This window comes from Phalacrocorax aristotelis, chromosome 13 (genome assembly GCF_949628215.1).
Source record: "Phalacrocorax aristotelis chromosome 13, bGulAri2.1, whole genome shotgun sequence".
Classification (NCBI taxonomy): domain Eukaryota; kingdom Metazoa; phylum Chordata; class Aves; order Suliformes; family Phalacrocoracidae; genus Phalacrocorax; species Phalacrocorax aristotelis.
In genome coordinates, this window is record NC_134288.1 from 16,661,665 (window position 1) to 16,680,861 (window position 19,197).

The 19,197-nt window shown below is 46.1% G+C and overlaps 1 protein-coding gene across 2 annotated transcripts in view; it reads right to left on the reverse strand.

Annotated features, from left to right (window-relative positions):
* TSHZ2 (teashirt zinc finger homeobox 2) overlaps positions 1 to 19,197 on the reverse strand; it is a 234,176-nt gene that overhangs the window by 65,217 nt on the left and 149,762 nt on the right. The window contains exon 3 of one of the 2 annotated variants that reach the window (XM_075108961.1): positions 4,817 to 8,524. The exons of the other annotated variant lie outside the window; for it this stretch is intronic. The gene's annotated coding sequence lies outside the window, so the exon portion shown is untranslated. Of the gene's footprint in view, positions 1 to 4,816; positions 8,525 to 19,197 lie in introns of those variants that run through there. 2 annotated transcript variants of the gene reach the window in all.

Here is a 19,197-nt window from a genome sequence, read left to right on the forward strand (position 1 = left end):
AAGTGTTTTTGGCCTTTGCTAGGAAAACATCAATTTTTGCGATTTGCAAGTACTTTTTCTGGCCACACACAAACCTCCCGCCCCACCTCAAAATGTACTCTCCACTTCTTTCCCTGTACTTCAGCGACACGAGCTTTCAAAAAAAAAAACAAACCAAGGGTAACATTACAAGCTACACAGGTATTAGGTCACACGAATTTTGCAAATCAGCAAGACCAGGATGGCCTCCCCCCCCGTTAGCTTAGGCACATGTAAAAAGGGGTAAGTCTGACCTAATGGGATGCCAGCCAGAACTTATCCAAACCCCTTGAAATTCAGAGAGCGCGGTGCCAAGCCAATAAACCCTGCTTTCCATCAGATGTATTACGTAGGGCTCAGCACGATGCCAACGCAGCCACCTGGCTTTTTGTTGGCTTGGAGCTTGAGCTGAGAAAGCCTGCCCAAAACACCATGCAGAACTATCCAAAGAGAAGCCGTATCACCTTTTGCAATTAACTCCCGCCATGCTTTGAATTTTTATTAGCAGAGAGATTGATAGCCGGGGCAGAGTGGCTGAGATCCTGAAAGCCACCTAGGTTTAAATGAATGTGAGCAAAGTCCTTACATCCTTTCAAAGCCCTGCAAACAAGCCGTGCTCGTTGTTGTTGAAGGACACTGTTCTTTGCACCTCCTACATACCCCGTTTCATCAGACAACTATGGGCATCCTCTTACTCATCAGGTTTTACTACCCATCACGGCCAATGGCCTTCCTTTCCCTCGTGCACCCCCCCAGCGAGGATAACAGTGCTTCCTTCCTCCCAGCTGCATGGGTTGCTAGCTTTAGTGGAGAGGGGTGTTTCTCATCGTACCGTGCTAAAAGCAGCAGGAACACAACCGCAACCGGCAGCTCAAGGAGTTGCGTTACTGAAGCAGCAGTGAGAAGGGAAGAGGCAGCCAAGCCACCTTTGAAATTCCTTCTGGAATCCAAAACACCAAACATGACTCCAAGGTCCTTTTATGAACAGAGTCCAAACTTTCTCACTTTACCACCATAAGTGGCCCAAGTAATTTAATTGCCAGTTTTGCCTGACGTCACTTCTGATCCATCTTTCTGATCTTAGTCATTTAGCGCTTACCTTTTTACAGTGACGTTCTCTATTTTCAGCAAGGCATTCTTTTAGAAAGAACACAGCAAGGGGACACTTGCTTCTGGGGAGGAATATCTGTGGCTGCTTCTCAGGGCTGGGGTGTCTCAGGTGTTTCTTGTTTCGGTTGTGGAGCAGCACCAGCGACGCTGTTCTTGCTGCCTTGGCCACAGCAGAGGCTTTTGCATGAATGTAGCCACTCCAGCCCCGAGTCTCACTTCAGAAATGCTGTTTTGGTGTAACTTATCTCCGTGAGCAGCATCAGTACAAATCACCTCTGGAACCTTCTGCTGTCAGTGTAGCACATTGGTATAACAATGCTATCCCAAAAAAATCCAACCTAAGGCAAAACACGTATGGCTTTTCAGAACAAATGAGTCAATTGACTTCTTTAGAACTATCAACAATCATGCAGTCAGAAGCAACCCTACAGTAATAGCTTGTTCAGCTAGATCTTAAAAACACCACTACAAAAATAGACTAATACTGCTCAAAAGTCCCATACAAGAAAGAAAATAAAAACCAAACCTGCTGCAAAAGGCCAGCTCCAGGAGAGCAGGGAGTCACAGCTCAGACCAAGGCTCACCGGAGCTCTCAGGGTGGGCACACACTCTGCTCTTCACATGTGAAGCAGGTGCAGGCTATTTCACTCAGCCCTAAGAACTTGCCCGTGGTAAATAAATTCCCAAGCACACCCTGAACCTATTAACAGCTGTTCAGCAAAACCCAGCATTTTTTTGCAAAGTGCTGTGCAAGTGTGGTAGTAAAAGGCAGAGAAAATCCTAACGGGAAAGACTCCTGCCATAAATACCTCTCAGAAAGAGAGTGGAAAACAAAACCTTCAAATGGCTAATAGATAAATAAACTAACAAAATGTAACCACTTGAAAGGGTATTTTAAAAGCTTTTAAAATACTGCTGATGAGCTGAAAAGGAAAAAAAAACCAGCATACTTGCAAGAAAAAAGAGAGTTTAAAAAAAATGTTTGTCGAGTAGCGAACCTGCTTCTCTAATTAAGCAATTAAGGCTCAGCAAGGCAGACGTTATCGTCACATAAAGGTCATTTTAAATGAAGAGGGGATGAAAAAACACTGTTGTTGGAGAGTTTTATGAATGATCCTCTTATGATGGGTGGCTGCTGGTTTGAAATGAGCTGAGAATTACTGGATAGTGTGTTTGGATTTTCTTCTGCTTAAAGTCAGACCTGGGGACATCGGGGTCTGCTCCCTGCACCGGCAGAGCTCCCGCCCAAGTCTGCAACGCTGATTCCTTGATTCTTCTCCCCGTGTAAACCATATTGAACTGATCTAAATCCAGGGAAGCTGTTCTGGATTTACACCTGTGGAAATGGCAAGGGAATGAGTGCAGTTACCCTCCTCCATGAGTGCTGGAAAATGCATGTCTGCCCCACAGGGCTTGCCCCCTGTTCTGGATCCCCTGCTTGCTTTCACCGGTGCTGCGCTGCCGTGGGGATGTTTCATGCTGGTCTGGGATTGCTTTTCAGCCCTGGTCTGCTGTTTGATGCCTGTGGCTGAGCTCCTGTCAGCACACACTGGCCCCATCCACCCTGCCCACCAGCAGCAGTCCCGGGCATTGCATGGGAGAAGCCCGGGAGCGTGCTGAGGCTGGACACACTCAATACAGCAGTGTCAGCAATGAGGCACAGGGGGCTTGCCTGGCTCTGCCATTTCATGCAGTTTGGGTGAGGCCAAGGCCAAGACCTCCCCGACTACAGGCGTGTATGCAAGAGGTCGACGAGCCCCCTGGGGCTGTAGGCACAGGTTCAGCACACCTGATCTCAATCCCTCGCTCCCTGTTGGACTGTGTCTAGCTCAGAGGTTTCCTCTCTTTATTTTGGGTGGGCTGAGCATAACCTAGAGCACCTCCAGGAGAGCCCTGAGCTGACCTCATGTCACCTGGTTTCTGCCCGCTCGGAGCAGAGGGCGGCAGGAGGAACGGGTCAGCCTGCCGGCTCGCATCCTTTAGCTACAGCTCATCAAAACGGAGTATTAATGCCAAGATGCGACATAAATAATATTATTCTATAGGGACATCAAATGGAGAAGGAACCACAGGCAGAGGCTGGAGGACCTGAACAGGTTTAAAGAGATCTGATGTGATAATTAATGTCCACTGAGGGATGTGGGGGGAAGAAGAGGGACAAAACATAAAAACAATTTCCACCTTTATTTTAAGTTCTTTTGACAGATGGGAATATTTTCTGTTATGCTACTTGTGGTTTGGGTAATGAGATTAGGCCTTGCATAGCAGGAAGCAGAATTAACTTTGTTTACTTAAAGTGACACCGTCAGCTTGGAAAATCACATTTCCATCTGAAATGCAGCGCCTACTATCATTACCGATAACCCTTGAGATCACGATAACTAAAGGAGATTAGAGGCGAAAAAACCATGTTTCTCTATCTCTCTCTCTCTTTTTTTGACTCTACTTTGTTCACACTGTGCAGCTGAGAGCACTCCCTGTAGCCGGATTCCCCGCTCGGCACCTCTCTGCGACTGTGCTGCGCCGTGCCCCCGCACCCGAGAGGCAGGGGAAGCTGGCAGGGAGCAGCCGGCTGGGGATGAGCGGGGGAAAGCGGGTGAAAACCCAGCTGGCTCTGGCTGATCTCAGGCATCCTGAAAAAATATCTCCCTAAAGGCAAATGGTGTGGTGGATAAAAACATAACTAGCAGCATTTTAAAATGCATTTAACACCGGGTATGTACAGGACTGGGCACTCAAAAAAATTGAATTTTTAGAAGCTGATTGATTAAAAAACTCCCTTAACATTGGCCTTTGAGCATATTTCCACTGACATAGCTATAAAAAGGCTGGGCGTTTTCAGTTGCTGCAACACACACAGGCAACAGGAGGAATCTTTAGCAAGGGAAGACGGGGAGGAGAGAGCTTTACAACAGGATATTCCCTAAATTACCAGTTTATGCCCTGGAACACGCATGTGTTAATCGACTAGGTTTGCATAAATGCAAGGGAAAACTGAAAGGGGAAAAGGCATTCTGCATCCCCACTGCCGTACCTGCAAAAAAATCACCACGGTTATAACGGCAATAAGGGTTTGCACGGAAAAGTGCTTGTGAAGGAGCCTCGCAGAGACGGGGCGCGTTGCTTCCCCCTCCTCCTCTGCCAGCCCAAGCCAAGCGCGGTGACTTGTCCACGTGGTATTTGACGTACTCGTGACCCCTGCTAATGTTTACAAATCTAGGAAATGGCTGATATCTGGCACAGTCATTACTGCTTCATGTCAAAAAGAGTGACAGGTAAAGAGTAAAATCTGGACCCAGCACAGAGATGGATCCAAAATACATAAATAACCAATTAAGAGAAAAGATTAATAAAAATATTGTAACAGATCCCAATCTGCTGCTGAGTACCAATTGCCAGTAATAATCTCTATGGTAACTGAACTCTCTTTGGCCTCGCTCTGTATTCAACTAGTGTTTTATGGGTTTTTTTTTCCCTTCCCCTATTTCATGGAAAGTTTTCAAAACTGGTTTAAATATTATGATATTTTCTTCTTCAAGTGCTAACTGGGAAAAGTATTCACTTTGGTTGTGTCAGTCTCTTAAGCAGATTTTCCCTTCCTTAGATGGCTGCCTTAGAGGTGAATATTGTGAGGGCACTTACTAGAAGTTCTGTTCAAACAAAGAATAGGTGAGGGAGGTTTCAAAATCTAAGTTAAAATATTGCCCAGCAACTAGATAAACCAATTAAGAAGGAGGAAAACAATATACTAAGTAAAGATGTTGCTTTCAGAAACTACAGATGTCCCTGGGGAAACTTAACCCTCTTTTTATTTTATTTTATTTTTTATTGTCATTACCTGACTGCACGTGTCTCTTCTTGCCTACTGCTCTCTTGTAATCTCAGCAACTCGTTCTGGGCTATGGTTTTATACAGGGCTGTTCCCCTTCCCCAGCCTGCCCTCGCACGTGCTTTGGCTGGGGGATCCAAAAGGAGGTACTAACCTTCGGAAACAGCATCATGCAGAAAATATTTGTTGTTATACATCAACAGACAAAAAGAAAAATTTCCACGGAGAACATGCAGAATGGCGTGAAAGCTGTGCTCCTGTGCACACGCCTAACACCCAGGAGCTTACGGAACTGCTCAGCACTATGGTACAAGTAGCTAGGTAACATAACTTTTACCGTATAAGAACCATACCTTTAGACTTTTCATTCTGGCTTATTTCCCTGTAACTGTTTTGGCAAAAGATCCCAAATGCGAAAGTTCAGCTTTGGATGCGACCTATGAGTGCCGAGATGCTTTTCTCCTCTAACAGCCTTGCTCCACGGCTAGGCACGAGTTTGCTGCCTGCCCCTTGGCTGATGGATTTACTCATCTAACTCAACTCTAGAGGAGACCCATCTGCCAAAGCATTCGTTGGTTTATAATTAGTGCCACCCCAGGGAATTTGTGCTGATAAAAAGCACAGAATCACCCTCACTCAGCTGCAAAGAAGGACGTGGGAGCTGGATAACTAAGCTTTGGGAAACTGCGTGTTTTGAGCAGGGAGTTAACTTTCAGGCTTGGGAGAAGATGGATGTCTCAGAAGGGAACCTATAAAATTCAGCAGGCTCTGAGGTGGTTTGCTTATGCCAGGCCTGGAAAACAGAAAGATGCTGAGAGCAGGTTAATCCCTCCTTGTAGGGTCTGTCTCTCTGGGACTTTGGGACTCTGCTCAGTTATCGCTGAAATATAGCTACTCAGCTATTTCTCCTGCATTCTACTCTACTGCCTTTCAGGGTTCATAGTCTAGGAGATGTCTAAGAAGGTGGGTCTGTAGATCTTCTTTAAAAATCCTATTAGAATTTGCTCTCCTAAAACTCTCTTGCTTTGACTTATGGATTTCTTTGGGCTTAGAGCAGTCGGAGCACTCAGCCGGCTGTAGGGGACCAAACCTACATTTTCCAACCCTCTGTTTGGTCCTTGGAAGCTTCACAAAAGCAAATCTCAGACTGAGAGATAAGAAATGGGTGTGGGCATGGGCACAATTCTGCTGCCTAGTGAGGGTTGCTTGCCTGGGGAGGTAGACCCTGAGGTTTTACTCCCGAGGAATCTGAGTGCATTTTTCCATGCGGCTTTAGTTCAAAGAAAACAGTCCTCGGAGCACAGACTGGCATTTACCCTTTCCAGCCAAGTGTTGTAATCACTAGGCTAAAAAAGTTATGCTTATATTTCTGTTCCCTCTCCACAGCCCAATAAATTTTGAATTCCTTTTCTGAAAAACTTCAGAAAGGGCAACATGAGAAGTGCTCCCTCTTTGCCTTTAAAGCTCAGGCCTCTTTCAAGAGACAGAGAACAACATTTAGGTGTTGATGGATCATGTGAAGTCCCTATTGACGGGTCATGTTCAGAGACGCTATATAAATTAGACAGCCCAGACCAAGACCTTGGACCTGAAATTGTGGAGCGTTTTGAAAATATGGAGTTGGATTCAGATCCAGATCTGAATTTCCTAGTGGTTGCCTGTCTTCCATCTGTTCGTGTTTGGATGTCTCATAGGATACAAGCAGCAGTTCTGTAGTGTCACACATGAATAAAGTGGATAATTATAAAATTAAAAGATATAACATGCTTCTAGGGTAGATAAGACTACAATTAAAGAGTATAAACAAAACTGAGTTTGATGTACAGACTGATATATTTATTCATTAAATATAATAACATAAACAAGACTATTAACTGTCATATTTTAATGATACTGTACCCTGCAAAACATACTCAGGGAAAAGTCCTATCGACTTCAGTAACAATGCCACATAAATTTAAATCATGACTGCAGTAAAGCAACGTGTCATTGTTCTCATTCATCAGTATACGTACGTACCCCAAAATGTTAAACAAAATACCTGTAACTCGCTGAACTGAGTCTGAGCTCAAATGTTTTATCTGTAAATCTAAAGAAACCCAGCAGGGAATGCAGAAACCTGTTCCACAGATAACAGAAATACAATATTCCCAAGAGGGGAGAATGGCCCAGGCAAGGCTGCTGTCTATCCCATCTCTCTCTAGAAAACACTGGACATATTTTTGCTCAGGAGGTGACAAAATTTGGGCAAATGCCACTTCCTATCAGCAGTGTTACGATCAGATTCTGACCTTCTTTTAAGATTGTTAACAGTCAGCAACAGTGGAAGCCTTAAAGCAAAAATGTCTATCTGGGAAGCATGCATTAACTAGCTTAGGGTAAGTAAAAAGCCAGTCTGGAAGGGAAAAAGGGTTTCAAGAGTCCTCCCTTGTTGTACACGGCATCTGTGCCAAGAAGATGTAAAACGGGACCATTTTGAGCCGTAACGGTTTATCCGCCCTTCGCACAGCCTCTTTGCTCGTACAGGGCACCGGGCAGGGGAGAGGCAGCTCCTGCAAGATCTCTAGCGTGAACAGCACAAACAGAGGCGATCTTAAAAGGGGGCTCACCCCGAATTTGTGAACTGCGCTGAACTGTGAATTATTATGTCAAATGTTTCATTGTAAAATTCCTCATTAAATTCTTTGGCGTTCACCACACGCTCCACATAACTTGAAGTGCTGAGAAAACGAACGCTTACTGTGCCATGACAAAGGCCAATGGTTGCTTCTTTACTGAGCTTGATACATATGGTGAAAACATATTGACTAATTACTTGCCATTTTCAAAAACTGAAAACACTCCAAAGTCAGGCCTAAGATAATAGAACAAGATACAGCACGAAGAATAGAGACTGGGAGAACAGAGAGCAAGAACAGCGTAACTCTGTTACCGCTAATCCCTTGTTCAACATTTGCTTTGGTATATGAATACCGAGCAATAACGGAGCCGCTCACTGTTTCAAACTGCTTAACAGGAACCGGTAAATTAAAGCACCTGATTAATACTTCTGTTCAAAGTAGAGACTGGCTGAAGTAGCAAAGGTAAAACTCAGATCCAGACTTCTCCCAGGAACGAGCACGATGGGGCCAACAGTTTGGGTGGCGGTTCAGTTTTGCGATACTCGGTTTTCTACAGCTTCGCACCTTGTTCTGGTGTTTGCCAAGTGCCCGAAAAGAGAGAGGGCTGGGCCCTGGTGATGAAGCACTTTGAGGGAGATGTATTAAAGGGGCTAAAGTCAATGTGGAAAGTGAGACACTGAGACATGCCTCTCTCTGGAGTTTCCCAAGTGCCATCTCTGATACAAATAGTCCCTCACAGGAGCCTAGCCTGAGCTGCCTTCCAGGAGTCCCTCGTGCACAGCCTTCACCGCCAGCCTCTTTAATGCCATTTCCAACACCTCTCCTGCAAGTCATGACAAACCGGTCTGCTCTTCTGATTAGGAACCTTCCCAAAGCAGTGGGACGAACGTTTGACAAGTTAATTTCAAGGTAGCTCATGGAGTAGGAGCAACGCAAAGCTACACAACTGCAAAAAAAATAAAATGTTGCTGGATAAATCCTGCCAGTAATGGATGTGTAACAGAAAAGATACGTAAAACTCAAGCTCTTTGTATTAGAAGCTCTTTGGTTTGGAAGTAGAAAACATGAGGACTTGTTGAAGCCAGGGTTAACAGGAACACAATTACTGCTATTAGAGTTTTATGATTATGCAACTTGTGCTGATGTATCCACAATTTAGAAGTAATAGGAAATGCAATGGATTACTTCTAAAAAATCAAGACAACTTAAAAAAAAATCAATAATTATTCTCTATTATTTTTCTTTAAGTCACCCAGACAGTAGAAATCAGAGACCTGGATAGGATGCCTATAGTTAATGGCATCATTAGACTGAGGAAAAAGAAAGAGCGATCAAAAGTTTGACCCATTTACCAAAAAACCTCATAGTTTGTAGAAGCTCACTATTCTACTAGTTCTAATTTTTTAAAATTCAAGATAAATCCCAAACCAAGTTTGGAGGTTAGATGTCGTCATAAGCAGAGCCTAAGAGCAGTGTATAAACATTTCTATTATATGAGAAAAAGTTGCTATTTTAGAAACACATAAATAATATGATGTCTTTCATAAAAGTTTTAGAAGAAGTTTTATTTTCCAGCTCATAAACTAAAAATAAAACACCTTAAGTGATTGACTTTCCTTTAAGGCAACTCCTGAGCCTGATTTGATAACACCACTAGTGAAGTCCTAGTAAAACTCCAGGAAGAATTCCAGGTGTTTTGAACAGGACCGGACACTATCCATATTGCTTTTCATTACTATTACTGTTTTACTGTAAAAACCTGGGTAGGTCATCACAGTTGTGTCCCTAGAGCATAAATAGGAAAGGGTTTAAGAGGAGGGCTGTTCTCCAAGGGGTGGGAAGAACCTTGCTTCATTCACGTTTTAAAAAGAGTTTGAAAACCTTGAAGTCCCGTAAATGTGAAAGACGCTTTTCCTGCTCCGGTAGAGTTCCATCTCAACTTTTTCCAAAAGCCTGGGCAAATAAGTCAATTCTAGACAGAAGCTATAAACAAAAATATTATTATTTGTTTTGTTCACATCATTCCCCAGGCAATGGAGCCTTCCCTGGGCAGCCGATGAGCTGAGCCCTCACCGCCTGGGCGCCGCCGGGGCAGAGCCTGTGAGACGGGCAGGCACTTGGCCTGTCCTGGGTGACAATCATCCGGCCCTTTGAATGGCTTTATGCCTTCAGCCACTTTTTGTTCTTTCCATGAGGATTTTTGTTTTAGTTTCCCTGGAAGTTTCCCGGCAGCGTGTACCATGAGTGGAGCCCTGACCATCCCCACGGGAGGGGATAACGGAGCCGGGCAAACGCGTGGGACGTTCCTTCAGAAACTCAGCTCCCTCCTAGAGCAGCCGCGCTCTTCTTCAGCTTTTTGTTTAATCTCTGGGTGCAGCCATTGCCAGCTCATATGCGAAACTGTTAAATGAAGCCAGCTCAAGGACTGCTTGCCATGTCTGAGTGCGGCACCACACAATGGGCTGGAAATGCCTGAGATCGTTTCCTTTCCTGCCTTTCATATCACTGAACTGAAACCATCACTCGTGTCAAAAGCAAGGACTGCAGATGAAAGGCCAGTGCATTAAGACAGCACATAATTGTCAGCCTCTGAGTTTCTGACATTAATCGTTTTACTTAAAGAAGGCAACGGAATGTTTTTTTGTGTCCCCCCCACCTCGACTGACAACACACAGGAGATAGTCTGGATAAAAATGAAAAAAAAAAAAAAAAAAATGACTCAAAATTTTTGCTAATTAAAAGTAATGTGTTTTCCCATTTTTTGGCAATTTGATAACACAAAACACTTACTTGGGGGCCACAGGGGGAAACAAACTGAGACGGATAAAAAATGTTTTGTGTTCATCCAAGCAAGACTATGTTAATGCACATTATCCCATTAATGCACATCAACATCGGGAATAAGCGCGCCAATGCAAGCAAGAAGCATACACTTATCATCATTTGATAACATGTTTAATGACAGATTGACGGTTGATTTGCAAATGTGAACTGGCATCAATGTTGCTAACTTCAGCTTCTGCCGCCTCCTCTGCTATGCCAGCATATTTATGTGCATAATTTGATTTCGCAGCCACACTGTTAGTACATTTTTAATATTAACTATGCAAGAACAGACAGCCGAACTTAAGTTGCACTGATGGTTTGAGTTCATTAGATTGAAAAAGATGGGCAATGATGACAAAGATGGAGATGGCAGTGCAACATCAAAGAGGCAACACTTAACAAACACACTCCATTTTGAACAAACCGAACTAACACATTTCATGTTGTCGGCTGCAGCAGAGCCCTTATGTACAACAGTAAGAAAAAAAATATGCTTCTGCCCTGGGCACACTGACAGCAGCTCTGCAAGAAGCTTAGGAGGCTCCTGGACACACAGTTGTGAGATATTTCACTCATCCGTTGCAGGTAAAGGGGTTGATTCCGGTCTGATGTCCGAGTGACAGCAGCATAATTCAGCGGATTTGCAGAGGAGTTACTCCTGATTTACACCGGTCCAAGGGAGAGCGCCTGCCTGTTCCCACTCTCCTTCCCTAGTTTGCTTTTCACAGCTGCGATTCTTTATGACGAATAATAAAAAGATTTTGCTGAGAGCTCAGCTCTTGCATGCATGATGCACAGAGCAGAACCGCAAGTTCAGAAGCCCTGGGGCCTCATGCCGCGAGGTGTGGAACGTCCTTCCCGTGTCCCCGGAGCCCAGCGCCACACCGGACCGCGCTCCTGGTGACTTCCTCCTCTTTGGTGATTCCGGGCAATTCAATTCTGCTCTGAAGGGAGCGTGTACCAAGGAGCTGGGAGGAGAATATTTCATCCTCTCCTCACATTAATGTCCGGGCATATACTGCATCTAGTATTAATTTGCTTGTTGTGCTGCAATATATAATAAATTTGAGGCAGTAGCTTTATGGTCCGAGTTGTAATTTTAAATTTTATGGTACAAACTGACCATCTGCAGGAATCTGACCATATAACCTAAGCCATTCTGTGCAGACTGTAATGTTAGTACCTCTGAATCACGGTGAAACTATGATTTAGACACACAATTAGATAGACCAGGTCCTCAACAATTCTCAGCTGTCTGAATTACTGCTGAACAGCCTAATAAATACAGAGCACATAGGCCTCTGTTCTGCAAAGCTTTTAAGAATGTTCTTAAGTTTGCCTCTAATCAGCAAAGCACCTATTACGATTACTGCTGCTCAGAGACTAGTCCTGGGCCAGAAACCCGTTGCGCTTGGCGCTGCACAGACACAACAAGACCCCACTGCTCGGGGACCACGGCTTCTGAGCCCGCTGCACGGGGGTGCAGAGCTGGAGCGGGGCCAGGCTTTGTCAGGAAGCTGTGAGGGACATAAAGTGCCGACTATTGGATTTAATCCTGGAAACGCTGCACCCACTTGCCAGCTTGGGACACTGAGTAAGGGAGCAGAAGAGGACCTTGCATCAATCAGCAGGTCACCTTCACCCGACAGCAGCAGCAGGAGGGCTCCTGGTACCCCCGTCCTGGTGGCAGCTCCTGAGCACATGCCTCCTGCCGGGACGCTGACCCGGCCTAGCTGTAAAAACTGCTTTCTTCATTGTCTGTCGTGAAAGGAACCTAAAGCTTTAATTCCAGTAAAATCTCTTTGTGGAGGTCTGTGCTGTTTTTAAGAAGAGACCTGCATTGCAGGGAGAGGTCAGCCCAAGTCCCTGCCTACATTCAGTTCAGGTAGTTTGTTAAGCAGCTCCGGTGGCCGGTGCTGTATAGATGAAGGTGTGTGACCCCCGGACGAGGAACAGCTGAACAGAGGGGCAGCAACAAACATCCTGGGAGGCCCCCCGCACCTTAGGCCGAAAGGTGTGTAGCTGGCTTTTTAAAAATGTAAGCTGTTGATGCATTAGGGTCCAAACCCAATAGCAGACACAAGCCCGCACTGTGCAAGGTGCTGTGCAGAGTTCAAGGCGATCTCTCTCTCAGAAAGAGACCAACTAATTTCCAGTGACACAGAGCAACAGGTAGATCTCGCTTGCTGCAATGAGGACACGAGAGATCGCGGGAGCTTTCTCAAAAGTGAAGGAATTAAAAGAACACAAAAAAGGGAGAAGAAAGGCCAGCAGAGACAAATGCATGAAGCAGGCCAGGCTCAGCAAGAAGTTTAGGCTTATTTTGTTGTCTTTTACGATAAGGCTGTATCGTCAGTGGGCCGTTCAGGAAGGCAGAGGAGCAGCGGTGCTTCCTGCCCGGTGAGCTTAGCAGCAGGGAAGGAGCTGGGCTGCCCCTACCCAGCAGCCCTGATAACGGCTCTGTTAGCAGCCTTGTCCTGCCTCCTCCTTACCCAGCCTTTAGCTACAATTAGAAACAAAAACATATCCCAGAGAGAGGGGATCGTGGTCACTGCTCACTCATGCCTGCTGATGGAGGGCGAGGATGGGGAGAGCAAGAGCCAAGTGCTATTTCCAGGCTGCGAAAAGGCTCTCCCCGACCCCAGCCCCAGCCCAGCAGGTCTGCAGGATGCTAGGTGGCATCGCGGGGAGGGAGGGAAATAACTTCCAGCTCCACGTTTGCCCTCCAGATTGACTGAGCTCCTACTGCGACCGTGCACTTACAACGCTGGTTGCGGCGAGCTCCGGAGAACGGGAGCCCAGAGCATCACCCAGTTGGAAGAACCATTAGTTTTCTCCAGTCCCAATTATCTCTGCTACCGCATTTGTGTCCTCTTTCCTGTCTCGTTTTGAGTAAGTTACAATTCTCCCACTCTTGTTACTGAGTGGATGCAGATGCCACTTTGTTCCGTGTGATTTATAGCCAGTAGCTAATGTTCAGTTATAATTCCCCATTTCAGACATGAAAAATAGCCTGTAATGCTCAACACAAGGGCCTCTCAACAATGATATATAATTTAAAAATTAACATGAGGACAGAGGAGACATGGGATTTTGAACTAGGGACTCTCTCATTCAAAGGTTAAATCTCTACAAGGTGAGCTAAAGGAATTAGTTGAGTTATTAAGTAAATGCCTCTGTTATATTTTCCCAGTACATTAGCTGTTGCAGCCTTTTCTAGTTCAGCTGTGTTCAGCCCCAGCATGTTCAAAGAGCAAATGCTCATGGCACTGAATTCACACATGTGCTTTTTTTCAATGTCAAACAAACCGGAGCTTTTCAGAGTCAAAGGTCAAAGTGGACGGCCCTCCAGAAAATCTCTCGGGAAATTATGTGATTGTTCGTATGTCTTTATTGTATATAAAATCAAGTTTCTTGCATGGCTCAGCCCTTCCAAGAATCTTAAAACTATAAATGAGTCATGACTCATTCCTGCAACACCTAAGTTATGTAAGTGGTCTTGTTAATTTACTGGAATATCTTGCATAACTAATCGTTTCCAGGATCAAACCCTGAAGCCTCTGAAACCTCTGAACTGTAAAGAGCTCCTTTAGAAGCAGAGAAGTTAAATCCCAACCTCACATGATGAGTCAAAAGCAGAACGAGGGACAGAACCTGCATTGCCAGACCCGCTCTGCCAAACACAAGCCATAAACCCTTCTTTTGTCAAAGCTCGGCAATTCAGAAAACACGCAGGGAGAGTGGGGAGTGTGGAGAAGGAAAAGAGCTTGGCTATGGAGCAGTTTTGGAGGTGGCATTCCTTCCCTGCCTGTTTTCTGTTCACAATGAGAACATGTAGCTCACACCCGAGGTGTCTCCTGCTGCACTCTGGTTAACCCTGCCTCACTCCAGCACCAAGCATTACGTTTATGGATTACAAATTTATTGACATCTGACATTTGCATCAGCTTTCACCTGATCAACAGGAGCTTTGGCTGCCAAAGGGAATTATTATGGAAGATTTCAACAGCCATGGGAATGCCAAAAAGGTCATTAAATCATATCAGAAAAACAATGTGTTACAGTGTTCATACATTTAGCCTTGCCAGTAAATCTTCTGGTTGATGCTTGGACCACCTACCGATGATACTCAAAGAGAAGGAGAAACAGGGAGAATCGAAGAGATGAATTAAATTAAAACCAAATGACACGAAGCCTGGCACAGTGGGATCTTTAATTTTCTACTCTATGAATCCAGAATAAGCAAAAACCCAAAACAAAGCACAGTGGCTTGACTTTATCTAAGTTAATTCCCTCTATATTAGCAGGGCTTAACTAAATAATCCTGAGTAATGTGTGCACCCCACATTATTGCATGCAATTTGTATGTGGGAGGTGCGGGATTCGGAAAACATATGGCACATGGAAAACAAATGACAGGGTGTGCTTTTACACTCATTTTGGCTATACTTATCACGCTTGTTGATATTTTTTTCCAGACATGAAATATGAGTGTAGGAACTTTCACCCTAATCTCTTTGGAAAAGTACTAAGAGTTATTTTTTTTGTGCATTTGTGATTTATAGAAGAAGGCCACCACATAATTCCTGGGAGCACAGACATTGTTTTAAAAAAAACACTGATCAAGTGAACAGTTTTACCTCCCCCATCGTCTTTTCCCTGGATGACAAACCTGGGTCTTGCACCGTAAAAAACCAAGGCCAACAGATGAGGGCTCCGTGGGATTAGGGAGGGAAGTGAATTACTGAACTGGAAGCCCACCCACAGCCTATCTGCCTGTGTACGTCTGGTCGAGGGTGAGCTTCACTGCAGACCGACCCACACGTGGCTGATTGCCCCCGAGCTGAGCGAGCACGAAGGAGGTGTTCGATCTGCCCTTCTCCAGCAGAAGAGCGGCATGTTCACTTCACTGAACACAGGCAGAAACAGGCCACAGTTTCGTTATATCTCAGAGGGACTCTTCTGTGATGTCCCTTGGGATGCAGACCAACCGATGGGTAAAAGGCCACCTTTTTAAATGACCCTGTAAGGAAAGCGGGTAGCCATGAAGACACAGCCCCAACAGTGATCAGTGTCCGTAGCTTGCCTTGCCTCCCCCCGAAAGGCAGTCGATGTTGTGTTGCCGCTGTTGTGCTTGGAGCACTGATGCACAGGCGGCTACGGGAGACTGCACAGAGCTGCATGAAGGGCGGCAGAGGGCGGCGACAGGGAACGGGACAGGGAACGGGACAGCAAGGTTCTTCTAAGTCTTGGCTAGAAATGAGAGAGAATTGGAGAGGTGGAGCTGTGTGATGGAGATATCTACGGCAGCTGTGGACCACGCCAGGGTACCGGTTACATGTATTGCGGCAATTTCAGGTAACCTGTGTGGCTCATGGTACAAACTTGGGGGTTTTCAGAAATAGGGTGTGAGTTTTCGTTAAATGGCTATGAAAATAGCAGTTTCACATTTGAGATTTTAACAAGAGAGGGGGAAAACACTTTTGCCTGCACAGAGTGCTTCGGAGGTTTAGAAAAGCTGCAAGCAAACCCAGAAGGGATCAAACTAGTATTATGAGAGGGAAGTCTTCTGAGGGTGGCGTTTTTATCGCATCATGGGAATCTCCCAGGGAAAGCAGAACAGAGAATGGAATACAGCGTGATGCCCTTAGGTTGGGGGGGTTTGATATCACTTCTGCACTCTGGGTGTGATTCCTTCCTTAGCCATGAGCAAAGAGCAAGCACGAAGGCTCAGCGCCATTCTGACTGCCGTGGGCTGCTTTGTACATCCTCTGCTCCCTGCCCTGGCACGGGGCACCTCCAGAGCTCACCCCAAGAGGCCTCCCAGTTGTGTCTGTTTCTGCAGCTATCAGGAAGGCCTCCTGCATGTTCTCTGGGAGCCGGCGAAGACAACCTCCTCCAGCTGAAGAAGTCTCTGAACTATAAATCTGGAGGCTGGGAGAGTGCTCTGGAATGGTACCACGTCAGTCCTGTTCTTACGCTCTCATGCTGGTCATGGTCAGAGACTGGATGGAGGCAACGGGCCTTTGACCTAACTCTGTATGGTATTCGGAAGTTCTTGCCTCACTACTATTCAGCTTTAGGAGAAGAGCAGAAAACAGTCATAAAGAAAGTCTTAGCAGTGTTCAGCTGTCGGGAACCTCTCCTGTTACAAAGGATTGTGCATATTTAGGGTGAGGGAATAGAATATGAACATAAAACATGGCAATTGTTCACTTATAGCTGGAGGCTACGGGCTCCACAGTACAGAAGCAGCTCAGTCTGTCAGTGATGCAGAGAGCAAATATCCCAGCAGGGAACAGGGAAGCTCCCTCAAGCGCCAGGGCTTTTGGAGCTCGAGGGACTGTGTGGCACAGCGTAACATGACCTTGACCTTCACCAGACGGTGCACAGCACTACTGGGAAAGGCGGCAGAGGGGAACAAAAGGGTGTGTGGAGGTCATGGACTTCCTGATCTCTCTGTTTTGAGCGAGCTTGAAGGCTGAACTTATTTGGTTCTCTACTGCAGCCTAAACCCACCGTTTTCATCACCTCCTGGAGCTCTTGTGTAGTTGTGTTAATCATGGATGAGTGTGGAGTAGAAAAAGAAATTGGAGGATGCTGAGAACACCCTGGTAAGCCACGTCCCCATACCCTCGCCTTTGTCTTCCTGGCCTGCTTTGCCTTGCAGCTGCTGCTGTGTGCACGGTTTCCATGCCGGTCACTTGATAATAAATAGAAAAGAGACTGCAGTGGTACAGGGGCACGGGGACTCTGAGCATCCGATCACTCTCAGGCCTGAGATCCTCTGCAGTTCAGGCTTCCCAAGGGATGAATTCCTCCTTCTCCTTCATCCGTACCCCCTCTGCTGTAGCAAAGCACCAAGCGAATGGTCTTGGCTGGCCTGAGAGAACGCGGGCAAAGGGGGCAGCGACCGCCACCGCACAGAGCCCTCTGCCGCTTGATCTGATGCAGCTGCTGGAGGAGGTGGGGTGGAGGGAAACAACCACATCAAAGCCACTCTAGCCACCTCTCCTTTCCCTTCACAACTGTCACTGCGGCACCCTCCACTTTCTAGAACAATGTTTATCATTGTTCTTCGATTGTCTGGGACAATAAATGGTTAGAAATGAGCATATATCACCAGGAAATCTCTGCCTGCCCCTTCCCCCAAGCAGTGTCATAAAAACGTACAAATTCACATTAATAATGAAGTGCATTTCCCTGAGAAGCCACTGTGTATCTCAGGGAGAGCAGGCAAGGTGGCAGTTGCTGCAGAGTTTCCTATTAAAGAGCAGAGCAAATACTCATAAATCTGATGAGGGGCCAAAGCACATGTTAGGGCTGTCTCCCTCTTAATGGAACCTTTTCTGAAATGAAAAAAATATATATCTTGATACATTCAGGGTATTCATTAGACATGACAACCTCCTCCGCTCCCCCATCCCTCCCTCCCCCACTCCTGCATGTGCTGACCCCTGGCAGGAGAGCTGGCGCTGAGTGCTGGCAGGGAGGGATTTTGGAGGGGACGAGGAATTATTTTGTTTTAATAAAGGGATTGTGTAAATTTACTGTGACGAACAAGTCCCCTCCTGGCCCCATACCTCCCCCCTTCCCTCCGCTCCAGCAAGGTGCTGCTGCTTCCTCTGCCTCAGCCCCACGATGTGCCCTCCTCGGCCTCCCGGCCTCTGCCATGCCCCGCATCCATCCCCTCTGTCCCTTGGCTGGGGGAGGAGAGCCGGCAGAGCCCACGCTGCGCCCCAGGGCAGGATCCCTCTTGCAAGCTTGAGTGTAGGAGACCTTTCCTGCCACCTCACACCATCAAGGGCTTGGCCAATTCACGCTCTTGGGAAAACACGGTTCTCCAGGCACAGGGAGGTGGCAGGATGAGCATCAGCCCCCTTGGCTCTCTCAGGGGCTCTGATCCTGCCACCTGGTGCAGTGCCTTAACGTTATCACAGGCTGGAACCCCAGGATCTGCTGCCCCTTTCCAGAAGGTGAGACGGGCTTGAAGGACCCGCCGTCACAATTACGCCACAAGCTCTGTGCTGCGCGGGGCTTGTTCTACCTCACGCCTCTTCTCACAGGCGGGGTCCTGAGTTGGAGCTGCACGCGTGTAAATCTTGTGAGACTCCGCTGACGTGCGAAGGCTAGTGCAAAGGCCTGATCCTTCTCCAGCCAACGGCCCCTGCCTTGATGCACAAACAGACCCATTTTGACCCAAGGAGATGGGAAGAGATGGCAGAATGAGGCCTGAAGACTACAGCTTAATAATAATGAATTACCTGTTCATTATCCCAATAAATAGTAAAAACTCTCTTCCTCCTTTCCTCCTCCCATAAAGCCATATCTCTAATGTTCCTCGTTTTCCATCTGTGCTCCATGATATTTGCACTGAGTGATCATCCTGCTAAATTACATTATTTTTATTGAAAGGTGCTTTTGAGGGCTGGATACGGCTCATGTCTTTTCCTTTTGTTATTGATCCTTGCGATTTGATTGCTGAGGTGTAAAATGTATAAATAAGACTTAGATACCTGTCCTTTGAAATCTCACTTGGTAAAAATGCTCTGCTATAGATTATGAAGGCTGTAGCATTTAATAATATCAGACGCAGCAAGGAAAAGGCAAGATTTTTATATCCTTATGAATACTGAATGCTTGAGGAGGTAGGTGCTATTCAAGGCCAGTTAAAATCTGGTCGAAATACTTAAAAGTTGCTGTTTGTGAGCAGAAGAGTTCCTGCCTTTTGGGGGCAGGAACTGTCATATATAGTATGCTTCTACGGAGCCTAGAAACAATATGGGTTGACCT